This window comes from Tachypleus tridentatus, chromosome 7 (genome assembly GCF_004210375.1).
Source record: "Tachypleus tridentatus isolate NWPU-2018 chromosome 7, ASM421037v1, whole genome shotgun sequence".
Classification (NCBI taxonomy): domain Eukaryota; kingdom Metazoa; phylum Arthropoda; class Merostomata; order Xiphosura; family Limulidae; genus Tachypleus; species Tachypleus tridentatus.
Genome location: NC_134831.1, coordinates 179472557 through 179487715, shown reverse-complemented (window position 1 = coordinate 179487715; position 15159 = coordinate 179472557). Strand labels below are relative to the sequence as shown.

At 34.3% G+C, this 15159-nt stretch overlaps 1 pseudogene across 7 annotated transcripts in view; it reads left to right on the top strand.

Moving 5' to 3' along the window:
- LOC143257376 (dopamine receptor 2 pseudogene) overlaps positions 1–15159 on the top strand; it is an 86259-nt pseudogene that overhangs the window by 51992 nt on the left and 19108 nt on the right. Inside the window, exon 1 of one of the 7 annotated variants that reach the window (XR_013031829.1) lies at positions 1865–2963. The exons of the other annotated variants lie outside the window; for them this stretch is intronic. The product of XR_013031829.1 is annotated as a dopamine receptor 2 pseudogene, transcript variant X7 (transcript). Of the gene's footprint in view, positions 1–1864; positions 2964–15159 lie in introns of those variants that run through there. 7 annotated transcript variants of the gene reach the window in all.

Genomic DNA, 15159 nt, shown 5'->3' with positions numbered 1-15159 from the left:
CGCACCAATAATGTGCTCGCCTCTTTCAGGCGTGGGGGCGTTATAATGTGACGGTCAATCCCACTATTCGTGCTACTTTCCTTGTCAGTAGCTCAAAATTAGGGACGGCTATGCCTTGTCGTTTAGCCTTCGTGTCGTACGAGAAGACAATGACAAAAACTCGAGATGGGCAGGTGGTTAAGACACACTCGTAATCCGAGGGTTGAAGATTCGAATTCCCCGTACCACCAAACATGCTCGCACTTTTAGTCGTGGAGGCATTATAATGTGACGGTCAATCCAACTATTTATTGGTAAAAGAGTAGCCCAAGAGTTGGCGGTGGGTGGTGATGACTAGCTGCCTTCGCTCTGTCTTACACTGCTAAATTAGGGACGGCTAGCACAGATAGCCCTCGAGTAACTTTGTGGGAAATTAACAAAAAAAACAAACAAGTAACTATCGTTTTGTACTGTTTTATAATTAACTGTAAATAACGTTGTGTACTTTTCATAATTTACTACAGTAACTGTTGTGTACTGTTTTATAATTATCTTTGACTATTATTGTCTACTTTTTTACAATTTACTACAACTATTGGTATTGGGTTTTACCGTTTTATAATTTTATTTAACTTTTTATAATTATTTGTAACCACTGTTGTGTACTCTTTTGTAAGTAACTGTAATTAATGTTGTGTACTGTTTTATAATTTACTGTAACCATTGTTGTAAACTGTTTTACAATTTACAGTAACTATTCTTATGTACTGTGTATTATTTATTGTAACATCGTTGTGTTCTGTTTTATAAATAACTGTGACTATTGTTGTACACTGTTTTATAATTGTTTGTAACTATTGTTGTGTAGTGTTTTATAAGTAACTGTAGCTAATGTCGTGTTCTGTTTTATAATTAATTGTGATTACTGTTGTGTACTTTCATAATTTACTCTAAGTATTGTTCTGTACTGTTTTATAAGTAACTGTTACTGTTATTGTGTACTGTTATATAATCTACTGTAACTATTTGTATGTACTTTTTATTATTTACTTTAACATCGTGATTACTGTTTTATAATTAACTGTGATTAATGTTGCGTACTGTATTACAATTTATTGTAAGAATTGTTGTGTACTATTTTATAATTAACTGTAAATAATGTTGTGTAATTATTATTTACTGGAAGAACTGTCGTGTAACTACTGTTGTGTACTGTTTTAAAATTTACTGTAAGTATTTTTGTAAACTATTTTATAATTATTTTTAAATTATTGTTGTGTACTGTTTTATAATTAACTGTAACTAATGTTGTGTACTTTTTATAAGTAACTGTGACTGTTCTTGTGTACTGTTTTATAACTAACTGTGAATATTCTTATGTACTGTTTAATAATTAACTGTGACTATTGTTGTATACTGTTTTATATTGTTACTGTCACTATTTTTATGTACGGTTTAAAAAAATTATTGTAACTTTTGTTCTGTGCTGTTTTATAATGTATTGTTACTATTGTTCTTTACTGTTCTCTTCTTCACTGTAACTATTGTTGTGTACTGTTTTACAATTATTTGCAACAAATGTTGTGTACTGTTTTATAATTTTCTGTATGTGCTGTTGTGTATACTTTTGTAATTATCTTCGACTATAATTGTGTACTGTTTTATAATTAACTGCAACTAATGTTCTGTACTGTTTTATAATTAACTGTAATTAGGGCCTGGCATGGCCAAGTGTGTTAAGGCGTTCGACTCGTAATCTGAGGGTCGTGGGTTCGAATCCCGGTCTCACCAAACATGTTCGCCCTTTCAACCGTGGGGGCGTTATAAGTTACGGTCAATCCCACTATTCGTTGGTAAAAGAGTAACCCAAGAGTTGGCGGTGGGTGGTGATGACTAGCTGCCTTCCCTCTAGTCTTACACTGCTAAATTAGGGACGGCTAGCGCAGATAGCCTTCGAGTAGCTTTGCGCGAAATTCAAACAAACAAAAAATAACACTGCAAATATTTTTTCTCCGGTGGTTAGTGTTTAGTAATTTCCTAAGAAAAGTGATTTGTATATAGTTGCATCTTGGCTAGGATATTAATATACATGTGTGGAGATGCCGTAGGAAATGAACTTGGAGAAGATAAACTTGTACTGTGGAAACATACCTCCACGTGATGCATATTGAGTAACAAAATGAGTATAGAAACATCAGCGTGGAAAGTCATTGTTAATACTGCAATATCGCGAAGCTACTTAGACTTGGAATTTTTTTTATACCTTCCTTATCCGTATCTCACTTGGTCCCATGTCTGTCAGACTGGGTGTTTGTAGTTCTGTCTGTTCTTAGCTATCACGACAGACCCTTGAGTTTAACATGCAAAAAGCATGACCGTTTTAATCACGTAGGCATGTCAGACTAAACTGGAAGTGAAATATGGACGTTTTATTAAGAAGAAAAAAACTATGTATACAACGTATAGTATTGATGTGTGATAAGCGTAAGTGTAGACCCAGACTTGAATTTTTTCACAGTTTTGCGTGTAGTTAGTTATGTACACGTGTACTTCTAAATTAATCGTTATAAATTTACGAAGGACAAAAATGTTTACATCCAGTTCTGGAAAGATCCCAATTTGGATGTACTGCCGCGAAATTTTCGAAAATCCAAAAGAAGGTACTGAATTTGAACGAGACGTTACTTGTCCATGTCCATCCTTGGAGCTGATTATGAGTGTCTTAAAATTTCAATGAAACCCAGTTGGAAGCTCGAATTTGCAATTTTCGAAAATCTAATGTCCCCCTCCCATTGGCACAACGATATGTCTTACTAGAAACCGGGTTTCGATACCCGTGGTGGACAGAGGAGAGACAGCCTATTGTGTACCTTTGTGCTTAATTCCAAACAATCGATTCAAGATAGTACCAATTTTTGAGTCAAACTTCAGAGCTTTCCAAACGCTCGAACTTCCAATTTTGGAGCACCCATCATAAATCTTTTGTGAGTTTATATTCTCTCTTTCTGTGTAAGGTTTTGTATTACAGCATTTCAAGTTTTTTAAAATACCGAGAGGATGTGTACAAAGGTTAAACAAAGTTACATCCATAATTAAAATATAGTTACTGTATGAACCATTGAATTACTTGTACCATAAGTACAACATAGTTACTGTATGAACCATTCAATTACAAGTACCATAATTACAACATAGTTACTGTTGTTACTGTTTGTAGCTAGCGCAGATAGCCTTCGAGTAGCTTTGCGCGAAATTCAAACAAACAAAAAACAAACTGTAATTAATGTTGTGTACTGATTTATAATTAACTGTAATTAATGGTGTGTACTGTTTTGTAATTATCTGTAAGAATTGTTGTGTACTGTTTTATAATTTACTGTAACTAATGTTGTTTACTGTTTTATTATTTACTGTAACTAATGTTGTGTACTGCTTTATTATTTACTGCAACTTATGTTGTGTACTGTTTTATAATTTACTGCGACTGTTGTTTTAGAATTCACTGTAAGTATTATTGGGTACTGTTTGATAATTATTTGTTACTGTTACCTTTACACTGTTTTATATTTAACTGCGACTGATGCTGTGTGCTGTTTTATAATGACCTGCGGCTGTCTTAAGTGTATTTGGCTCTCTCCATTTCGGTGTTTTTAACCAAACTGGCATTTCTTCTCGTTAACAGTTTTAACCAATTTAAAGAACGATTAATGTATTAAAATATTCCATATTAGATGTGAGAGAAATTTTACAATACTGATGGAATCCTGGAATCTAAAAAGGATTTTTTTTGAATTTTGGTGAAGAATGTCTTCTCGTTCCCAGTAGCTCAGTTATTAACGCTAAAAACGAATTTCAACACAGCGTAGATATCTTGTTATGTAGCTTTGTTTTTAATACAGGAGAAAATAAAGAATACTGTGTCTCTTACTGGTATTGAGTGATAAACCTCGACAGCAATGATGTACTTGTCACCTAATTTTGGGAATTAGAGTGTTTTTTTTTTATTATTATAACTAGTTGGCCATTAATTCTTTCGTGGTCAGACGACGTAAACAATTTCATTTCAACCAATTAGATGAGGTCCCCGAAATATTTTTGTAAAGCTATTTCGACTCGTGCATTTTTTCATCCAGTATTACTTAACTTACTGTTCACATCAAATGTACAAGACAGCTTGTGTTAATACAAGATTGCTCAGTTTTTTTAGATCTGTGCTTCACCTAGTGATTAAGATACGGGACTACAGATCTAACATCTGGGGTTCGAGACGTGAAACTACAGAACATGATCCGAGTTCATTTGTGGAAATGCTATAAAAGTGGTAGTAAAAATCGTTATTAGGCTTAAAGACCCCAACAAAGAAAGTTCTTGTGGCGGCAACTGATTGCCCGCCAATTTTTTTTGTGGCTAGTTCAAAATTAGATTGACTTCTCCAGAAACTTAGGGATTTTTTACCCGACCATTTAACCCACATGTCTCAAGTCGAAAAATCCCTATTTCAATATCATTTAGGATTTTTATTACAGTGAATAAGTTTTCACACAATATCTTGAATCAACTTATCTTTATGAATGAGATGAGTTTCACTCAGTATCTTGAATCAATTTATATTAACGAATGGGTTCTCACCCAGTGTCTTGAATCAACTTATTGTAATAAATGAGTTTTTGTATAATTTATTGAATCATCTTATTGTAACGAATGGGTTTTCACACAGTATCTTGAATCAACTTATTGTAATAAATTAGTTTTCATGTAATATATTGAATCAACTAATTGTAACGAATTGGTTTTCACCCAGTATTTTGAATCAATTTATTGTAATTAATGAGTTTTCGTATAATATATTGAATGAATTTATTATGTTGTAACGAAAGGGCTTTCACAGAGTCTCTTGAATCAACTTATTGTAACAAATGAGTTTTCATATAATATATTGAATCAACTTATTGTAAAGAATGGGTTTTCACACATTTTCTTGAATCAACTAAGAACAAAAAAAGAATCAAGCTGAAAAGCAGGTAGCTAAATGAATTAAGGAGATCAAAAGTTAAAACATAACTTGTATAAAATAGCAATAGTTCATACATTTAGTTTTATATACCAAGATAATTATAAAGATAACCTCGTGTTGAAAATGATTATACCTATTTCAGACCAACAAAGTTTTACGAGAAGCATATATTTTAGGATAAATAAGTAGAAATAATCAGTCAGTGAAAAATATTATAGTGTAACTACTACGTGAAGGTTTTGTTTCTGTAGTCCTTAATGCGTTAAAGTTTGCCTAAATTGTAAGTGTATTAACGGCAAAAGTAATAAGGCAGTGCGTCGCTAACCCTAATTTTGAGCTACTGACGACCAGAGTAGGTGAGAGATGTGATTAAAAATATATATATACAAATATAAATATTAACAACAAAATATAATGTGCAATTATTTATATGCATACTTTTATAGCAGGAATTAAATACATCGTTTATTGTAAAACTTTTCATGGTTTTATAAATAAGAGAAATCATAATACGTATTACAGCATAGAAGAAACATGGGCCAGTAGTTCTATATATTTTAATTATTTATAACTAGATATTACTGTGACGTAAATGTACGTATTTCGTTACATTTATACTTTTAAATAACTATTTAAACACGACTAGAAGTTTGGAAACTGACCACCATGTCACAACACAATATAAAAATTAAATTAATGTACTGTCAACAACATATCTAAGAGAGAGAGAGATTTACAATAACAAACACTAACTGAACAATACAACCAACAAAATAATGAAGTCAATAATAAATTCCAATACAAACTTTTTAGCTTATTACACATTTTGCTGTTTTCAGGAAAACAGTTTCGAAAAACTAGCCCAAAATATGAGACAAACAAAAAAACTATTAGGTAACAATAAACAACCTGTAACATTCTGTAAAACTGTCAATTTAAAATGACTTCCAACTTTCATAAAATGAAAACCAATGACAACTCACACTTAACGTTTCTATGTAGACACAAATAGCATTTTGACGTCTTGAGTTCCATGTTGTTTTATTTATGTTGTTGTTTTTGACACAGTGTTCGTGTTTCTTTAGTTGTGAAAATCATAAGTGCTCTTGAAGTGTTGAATTATGGTTGTTATTCATTCTGGACTATGTGACCCATTCTCCAGACTACAATAGTAGAAATCCAACAGAAAAATCCCAGTTTACTCCAAGCGTTCATCATCAAATCATATCTGAGAAAGTGTTTACACAGTAAAACTGTATTAAAGTGAACAAAAGGCTTGTTTAATTTCTAATATCTAAGGGCTAAGAGTTCTATTCAAGTTACTGTAGCCGTTTGTTCTCGTCGTGTGACTTTATAGTTCTTTAAGAAAAATTTATCCATCCCATGAAATTCGAACCCCTTTCGCGTCATTAACCAATAGAAGTGAAATGCGATTTAGAAGGTTGACTGACTGTTTTCATTTAAAAGGCTTTTAAATTTGAGAAATGTAATTTTTTGTTGGAAAATTTTTTGAAATCCTTTTCTTCGATTTAAAGAAACAAGAAAACATGTAAACATGTAAGAATCTTGAATTTTCGTATTATCATTTTAATTTAATTTTTCCGAATGAAATTTTGAAACAATCATTTGTCTGTTACATCAGGTTCAGTAAGTTTTCCATTTATAAGTGCGAAAATGTTCAGTGAGCTCTTTGTGTTTTACCCAGAAAATTCGAACCTCTAGTTTAAACCATGTAATCTTTTTAGCTTATCATTGAGTCACCGAGTAGCATAACATTTTAACTATACAATAACTAGCTCTTCCGAATATTTAAATAGTTACCTTTTCTGCAGTACAAGTGTAACAACTGTTGAACAGATAGAGACGAAACATGGGAAACACTTGTAGCGGTAATGTTGAGCAGATAGAAACGAAAGGTGGGGTATAGTGTAGCAGGAATATTGAACAGATAGAAAAGAAAGATGGTGAACACTTGTAGCGGTAATGTTGAGCAGATAGAAACGAAAGGAGGGGTATATTGTAGCAGGAATATTGAACAGATAGAAAAGAAAGATGGTGAACACTTGTAGCGTGAATGTTGAACAGATAGAAACGAAAGGAGGGGTATATTGTAGCAGGAATATTGAACAGATAGAAAAGAAAGATGGTGAACACTTGTAGCGTGAATGTTGAACAGATAGAAACGAAAGGTGGGGTATATTGTAGCAGGAATATAGAACAGATAGAAACGAAAGATGGTGAATACTTAAAGCGAAAATGTTGAACAGATAGAAAAGAAAAAGAGTCCATATAGCTGTTAGTTGATCTAATGTATGTTGGAATGAGAGAAATGTGTAGAATGGTGCAATAGGAGGAGATAAAATGTTAAAATATGATAAAATCTAGAATGTTGTATTAAAACGAAAATGTAAATGTTGGAGCGAGAATAGCAAAGTGGGGGAATGTTGGAGAGAGAATAGCAAACAGTGGGGAACGTTGAGAGAAAAATAAGCAATTGGGGGAAACGAGAAACGCTGGAGAGAGAATGTTAACAGTGGGGAAACGAAGAACGCTGGAGAGAGAATAAGTTTCAAGAGAGGGAAAACGAAGAACGCCGGAAAGAGAATAACAAACAGTGGGGAAACGATGAACGCCGAGAGAGAATAAAACAGTGGTGAGACTGAGGAATGTTGGAGAGAGAATAGCACAGTGGGGAAGAAATAAACTAATGTAGAGAATAAAAAATGGAGAGAGAATAATTGATTGGAGAAAGAAATAATTGAAAATACAATAAAATAAAGAATATTAACGAGAAAGAATACCTGATGGGGAATAAGGAATAATTGGAGAAGAAAGGAAATACGTCAGTGGGAAGAATAAGGAATATTAGAGAAAGAACCTGAAGGAATAAAATATTAGGAAATCAGGAGTAAAGAGAATAAAGGAATAATGAAAGAGAACTGAGTAGAGAAATAAGGAATGTTGGAGAAGAATATCCACTAGTGGGGAATATGAGAATATTGGAGAAAAAACACAATGAAGAAGATATAAGGAGAATATTGGAAAATAACAGTAGAAATAAAGGAATGAATATTGGAAAATAACGAAGTGAGAGAATAAAGGAATATTGGAAAAAATAATACAATAGAATAAAGAATAGGAAAGATTTTAAACCTGAAAAAAGAAAAAATAACTCAAATAGAAATATAGAGGAATATTGGAGAAAAATACTACAATGAAGAATAGAATAAAATATGGAGAGAAGAAAGAATACTTAAGTGTGAGAATGAAAAATTTGGAAGAAAGAACTGGAGTAGGAATAAGAATATTGGAGAAAGAATAATCCTAATGAAAGAATAAAACAAATGTTGGAGAAAATAGCTGATGAGTAGAATAAGGAATAAATGGAATGGAGAAAGAAAGAAACACAGTGGGGAGGAATGAAAGAATATTGGAGAAGATCACTCACCTGGATTGAGGAATAGAGAATACTATAGAAAGAATAGCACAATGGGGAATAGAACAATTGGAAAGAAGAGTGGAGAAATAAGGGAATGAGAACGATTGGAGAAGAAAGAAACACAAGTGGGAGAATGAGGAATATTGGAAGAGAAAAACAAACAATGGAAAGTGAAAGAATATTGGAGGAATAACTGAGTTAGAGAATAAGAGAATGTAAGATAAATCACCTAATAAAGGAATAGAACAACATATTGGAGAAAGAATAAATGCTGAATTAGGGGAATAAGGAACATTGGAGAAAGGTACTAATGAGGGGAATAAGAGAATATTAGACAAGAAAGAAATACACAGTAGAAACAGTAGAATATTGGAGGAAGGAAAACACAATAGGGGAATAAAGAAATGTTGAAAGAAAAAATAACACAGTAGAATAAAGGAATATTGGAGAAAGAAAATAGAATAAAAATTGAGAGAATAAGGAATGTGGAGAAAGAAAAATACTACCAAATTAGAATAATGAGAATATTGGAGAAAGAAAAACATAGTAGAAATAAAACAATATTGGAGAAAAGTAAATTGATAGAAATATAGCACAATGGGAAATAATCGATATTGGAAAGAAAGAAAGAGAACTAAAGCCGAATATTGGAAAAGAAATACTAGTGGAGTTATAAAAAGAATGTGAGAAAAAATAATATGGAATAAAGAATATTGGAGAAAATAACACAGTGGGGAAATATTGGAGAATATTGAGAGAAAAAATATTAAGTAGAGAATAAGAATATTGGAGAGAGAAACCTACAGTAGTAATAAATATTGGAGAAGAGAAGAATAATAAGAGAATAAAGAATATAAAGAATAATGTGGGTAGAATATAATGTTGAAAAGAAACCAGGGAATAGAGAATAATGGAATATTTAGAGAAAGAAAGACAGATAGGAAAAAGAAAATATTGGAGAAAATAACACAATAGAGAATAAAATATTGAGAAGAAATAATATAAGAATAGAGAATAAAGAATAATATTGAAGAAAGAATAACACAGTGAGAGGTAGAATATTAGAGAATATTGGAGAAGAAGAAATATTGACTCAATAGAGAATAAAGAATATTGGAAGAAATAAAAACAAATGAGAAAAAGAGAATATTGGAAAGAAAATATTACAGTAGAGAAATAAGAATATTAGAGAAGATAGAGAATAACAATATTGGAAAGAAATAAAGAATGAGAATAGAGAAACCCGAAATAGCACAGATAGTAGAGGAATGAGAATGTTGGAGAAAAGGAAAATAACACAGTAAGGAAATAGATGAATATTGGAGAAAAGCCTAGTAGAGAACAAAGAATATTGAAGAAAGAATAGTGGAGGAATAATGTGAAATGAAGAGAAAAAACTAGTAGAATAGAAGGAATATTGGAGAGAAAGAAAATACACCCTAATAGGGAATAATGGAATATTGGAAAGAAGAGAATAACACAATAAGAATAGAATATTGGAAGAGAAATAAAACTGATGAAGGAAAGAATAATAGAATATTGGGAGAAGTGAGAATACTGAATATTAGAGAGAAATACAATAGAAATATTGTTAAAATAAACAATGAAAATAGAATAATGAATATTGGAGAAAGAAATAACACAATTAGAGAATAAGAATATTGGAAGAAAGAAATAACAATGATAGAAATAGAAATAAATAGGAATGAGGAAGAAAACTGAGTTAGAAATAATGAATATTGGAGAAGAAATAGGAAACAATGGTGGAAATAAAGGAATAGATTATGAGAAGAAGAAACTACAGTAGAGAATAAATGAAATATTGGAATAAGAACACAGTTAGAAATAAAGAATGTGGAAAAAGAAATACACAGTAGAGGAATAAATAATGTTGGAAAGAAATAAACCTGATAGAGGAATAAGAATAAATGTTGGAGAGAAAGAAATACAACACAGTAGAGAATGAGAATATTGGAAAAAGAAGTTCTTAGTGAGAATAGAGGAATATTGGAGAAAATAAACACAGTAGAATAAAGAGAATATTAGTAGAGAAGATAATGGAGAGTGTAGAGTGGAGTAATAAGAATATTAGAAAGAATAACTAGTGGAGAATAAAGAATATCGGAGAAAAGAAATACTAATAGAGAATAAAGAATATTGGAGAAGAAATATCACAGTGGAATAAGGAATATTGGATAAGAACACAGTGGGTAATAGAATAAAGAATATTGGAGAAGAATATAATAGTAGAGAATAATGAATATTGGAGAAAGAAATAACTGAATTAGAATAAAGAATATTAAGAAAGAAAGAATACCTGATAGGAAATAGAAATTTTAGAAAATAACAATAGTGAGGAATAAAGAATATTGAGAAAGAAAATACCCTGATGTAGAATAAAATATTGGAAAGGAGAATAATAACCTAGTGAGAATGAAATTGGAGAGAAGAAAACCTGACATGTAGAATAATGGAATATTTGTAGAGAATAACACAAATTGAAGGGAATGTTGGAGAAGAATACTTAGATAAAAGAATATAAAGAAGAAACTACAAGAGAATATTGGAAGAAAGAAGTATACAATAGAGAATAATGGATATTGAGAGAAGAAAACACAGTGAGGGAATAGAAATGTGGAATGGAAAACACAGTAGAGAATAAAAATATTAGAGAAAAGGAAATAACCTACAGTGAGGGAATAGAGAAAATATTGGAGAAAGAAAACACCTTAGTTGAGAAGGAGAATATTAGAAAGAAAATACTTACAAGTAGAGAATAATGAGAATATTGTTAGAAAAATAACTTGAAAGTGAAGAGAAGAAGAATATTGGAGAAAGTAATAATTAATAGGAATGAAATGAATGTTGGAGAAAAGAAAACTGGAGAATAAAGAATATTGGAGAAAGAAGTAAAATACTAATGGAGAATCAAAGAATGTTGGAGAAAGAAATAGCCTGAGTAGAGAATAAGAAGATGTTGGAGAAGGAATAACTGATGGGATATAATGTTGGAAGAGAAATAACTAATAGAAATAGAAATGTGGAAAAAGGATAAATACAAGTGAGAATAATGAGAATGTTGGAGAAAGAAAATAACCCTGATAGAAATAAACAGAAATATTAGAGAGAATCATGGGAATAGGGGAATGAAATTATGAGAATCAGAAAGAAAATAACCTAATGGAGAATAAGAATGTTGGAGAAAAAATACTGAGTAGTGGAGAATAGGGAATGTTGGAAGAAGAAATACCTGATATGAGTGAGAAAATTGGAGAAGAAGCCTAATGTAGGAGAAATAAAGAGACAAGTAAGAGGAATAAAAGAATTTGGAGAAAGAATATAACCTAATGTGATGGAATGAGGAATATTGGAGAAGAAAAATATCAAGTAGAAAGAATAATGAATATTGGAGATAGAAAGATACACAATGGGTAGAATAAAGAATATTAGAAAAACATAAGTAAGAATGAAATAAGAGATGGAAAAATACTAATAGAGAAATAAAGAATATTGGAGAAAGAAATCACTGAGTAGAGGAATAATGAATATTCAGGAGAAAGATGTACAGTACAGTAGAGAATGAATTACAAAGAGAAAGGAAATACAAATGAGGGAACTAAGGAATATTGGAAATGCTAGTGATGAGGGAATAAAGAATATTGGAGAAAAGAACACCTAGTAGAGAATAAAGGAATATTGGAGAAAAATACAATGGAGGGATATGGAAATGTTAGAAAAAGAATAGAATAATAGAATAATGGAAAAGATCACTGAATAGAAATAAAATAGTGGTGGAATAAATTCAATAAATAAATAATTAGTAAAAGCACTGAGTAGAATAAAGAGAATATTAGAAAAAGAATACATGTCAGAAATAGAAAAGAATATTAGAAAAACCACAGTGTGGAATAGGGAATGTTGAATAGAGAAATATGCTTAGAGGGAAATAAGAATGTTGGAGAAGAGAACATGCTCTTACAATTAAGAGAATGAGAATTTGGAGAATAAACTAATGTAGAGCAATGAGAATGTGGAGAAAGAAGAAATATCCTGATGGAGGGAACGAGGAACGCTGGAGAGAGAATAACACAGTGGGGAAACGATGAACGCTGGAGTAGAGAACATAACCAGGGGACCTGAGGAACGCCGGGAAAAAAGGAAGAAACGGGGAAAACGAGAATACTGAGAGAGAGAATGTTACCAGCGGGGGATGACCGAGGAACGCTGGAGAGAGAACAGCTACAATGGTGAAACGATGAACGTCGAAGCGAATACTACCGAAGTGGAAAACGAAGAACGCCGGAGAGAGCAGCACAGCAAGTGGGAAACGAGGAATAGCCTTGAGAGAACAGAACGACGGTGTATGAAATGAGGAACGTCGAGAGAGAATGCACAAAAGTGGGGGGAAACGAAGAACGTTGGAGAGAGAAAATGGACCCAAAAGTGGGGAAACGGGAATAACGTTGGAGAGAGAACAGTTACCGAAGTGGGGAACGACGAACTTTGGAGAGAACAAAGCACAACAACGGGGAACGAGAACGTCGGGATAGAGTTAAATGAACCAAAGGGGGAAACGAAGGAAACGCTTCTGGAGAGCAGCAATGACAAGCGGTGGAAACGAAGAACTTTGGAGAGAAAAGCAACAACGGGTGAAACGAGGAACGCCGGGAGAGATAAATATACCCAGCAAACGAAGAATACAGCAACGGGAGAAACGGAAACGTCGGAAAACGCCGAAAGATGAGAGAACAACAGCAAAAGGGGAAACGATGAACGCTGGAGAGAGAACAGCTACCAAACGGGAACGAGAGAACCTTGGAGAGAGAACAAGCAACAGCACCAACGGGGAAACGAGGAACGCTGAGAGAGAACACAACAACAGGACCTTTTGAAAGAGAGATTCAGCAAAACGAAGAACGATAAACGTTTGAGAGAGAGAACAGCACCGTGGGCAATGAAGAACGCTGAGAGAGAAAGATACAGCAAAGAACGAAGAACGCTGGAGAGAAAATAACAGTGGGGAAACGAGAGAATAGCAACAGCAGGGAGAACGTTGAGAGAGACACCAGACAGCGGGGAAACGAGGAACGCTGAGAGAGAACAGCAACAGTGGGGAAACGAAGAACGCTTGAGATATAATAACAACGGTGGGAACGAGAGAGAGAATTCAACGCGCTGATGAGAGATGGGGAACTCAGGAACGCAGAGGAGAGGAAAGCAAAAGAAACGATGAACGCTGGAGAGAAATAAGCAACGTGGGAAAACGATGAACGTCTGAGAGAGAACACTGGAGCGGGGGAAACGATGAAACGCTGGAGAGAGAATTAACGGACCAAGTGGGGAAACGAAGAACGCTGGAGAGAGAACAGCAACAAACAAGGAAACGAATGAAACGCTTGGAGAGAACAATACTATGCGGGGAACGAGGAAATAACGTTGGAGAGAAAACAGCAACAGGGGGAAAACGACGAACGTTGGAGAGAACACCAAGAGAACTGTGAAACGAGGAAAGTAACAGTGAAGCATTGAGAGAGAAATGGAAAACGACAGAACGATGAACGCTGAGAGAATAACAGCAGTAGGGAAACGAGGAACGCTGGAGAGAGAACACAACAGTGGGGAAACGACGAACGCTGAGAGAACATAAAACAGTGGGGAAACGAGGAACGCTGAGAGAGAGAATAGCACACAAGGGGAAACGAAGAACGCTTGAGAGAGAGAACAGCAGTGGGGAACGAGGAACGCTGGAGAGAGAAACAGCACAGTGGGGAAACGAAGAACGCTGAGAGAAAGAATAAAGCAGGGGGAACGAAAATAACCTTGGGAAGAAACGAGGAACGCCGGAGAATACAACACAGTGGGGAAACGAGGAACGCTGGAGAGAACAGCAACGTGGGGGAACGAGGAAACGTTGGAGAGAGAACAGCACAGCGGGGAAACGAGGAACGTTGGAGAGAGAATGTCCAGCGGGGACCGCAGGAAACGAAAGTGGGCAAACGAGCTGAATAGAGAGAAAGCAATAGAACCAACAGGGGAAACGAGGAACGTTGGAGAGAGAAGACATGGGGGGAACGAGGAACAGAGAAACAGCAGTGGAAGAACTGAGAGAGAAACGTTGAGAACACCGAAGAAACAGAGAAACTGTGGGCAAATGGAAGCAATAGATGGGGAAACGAAGAACGTTGAGAGAGAATAAAGCATGAATGCTGAGAGAGAATACAAACGTGGGCAAATAAATAACTTTAGAGAACAGCTAAAGGGAAGGAACGTTGGAGAGAAACAGCACGGAGAGAGGAACGCTCGAGAGAGAACAGCACAGTAGGGGGAACGATGAACGCTGGAGAGATAAACAATTAACGGTGGCACCTTTAGAGAGAACAAAGGGGAACGAGGAACGCTGAGAGAGATACAAGACAAGTGGGAAACGAGAGAACGCTAACAGAGAAACGACGAACGTTGAAGAACAGTGGCGTGTGAAAAACGCTGAGAGAACGGGGAACCGAGGAACGCCTGGATAGAGAGAACGCTGGAGAGAGAACAGCTAGCAGTGGGGAAACGATGAACGCCGGAGAGAGAACAGCCAAACAAGGAAACGCTGGTGAAACGATGAAACGCCGGAGAAAGAACAGAACAGTGGACCGAGGAACGCTGGAGAGAACATAGAAAGAACAACAGCACACGTCGGAGAACACAGATGAAACGCTGGAGAGAGAACAACAGCAGGGGG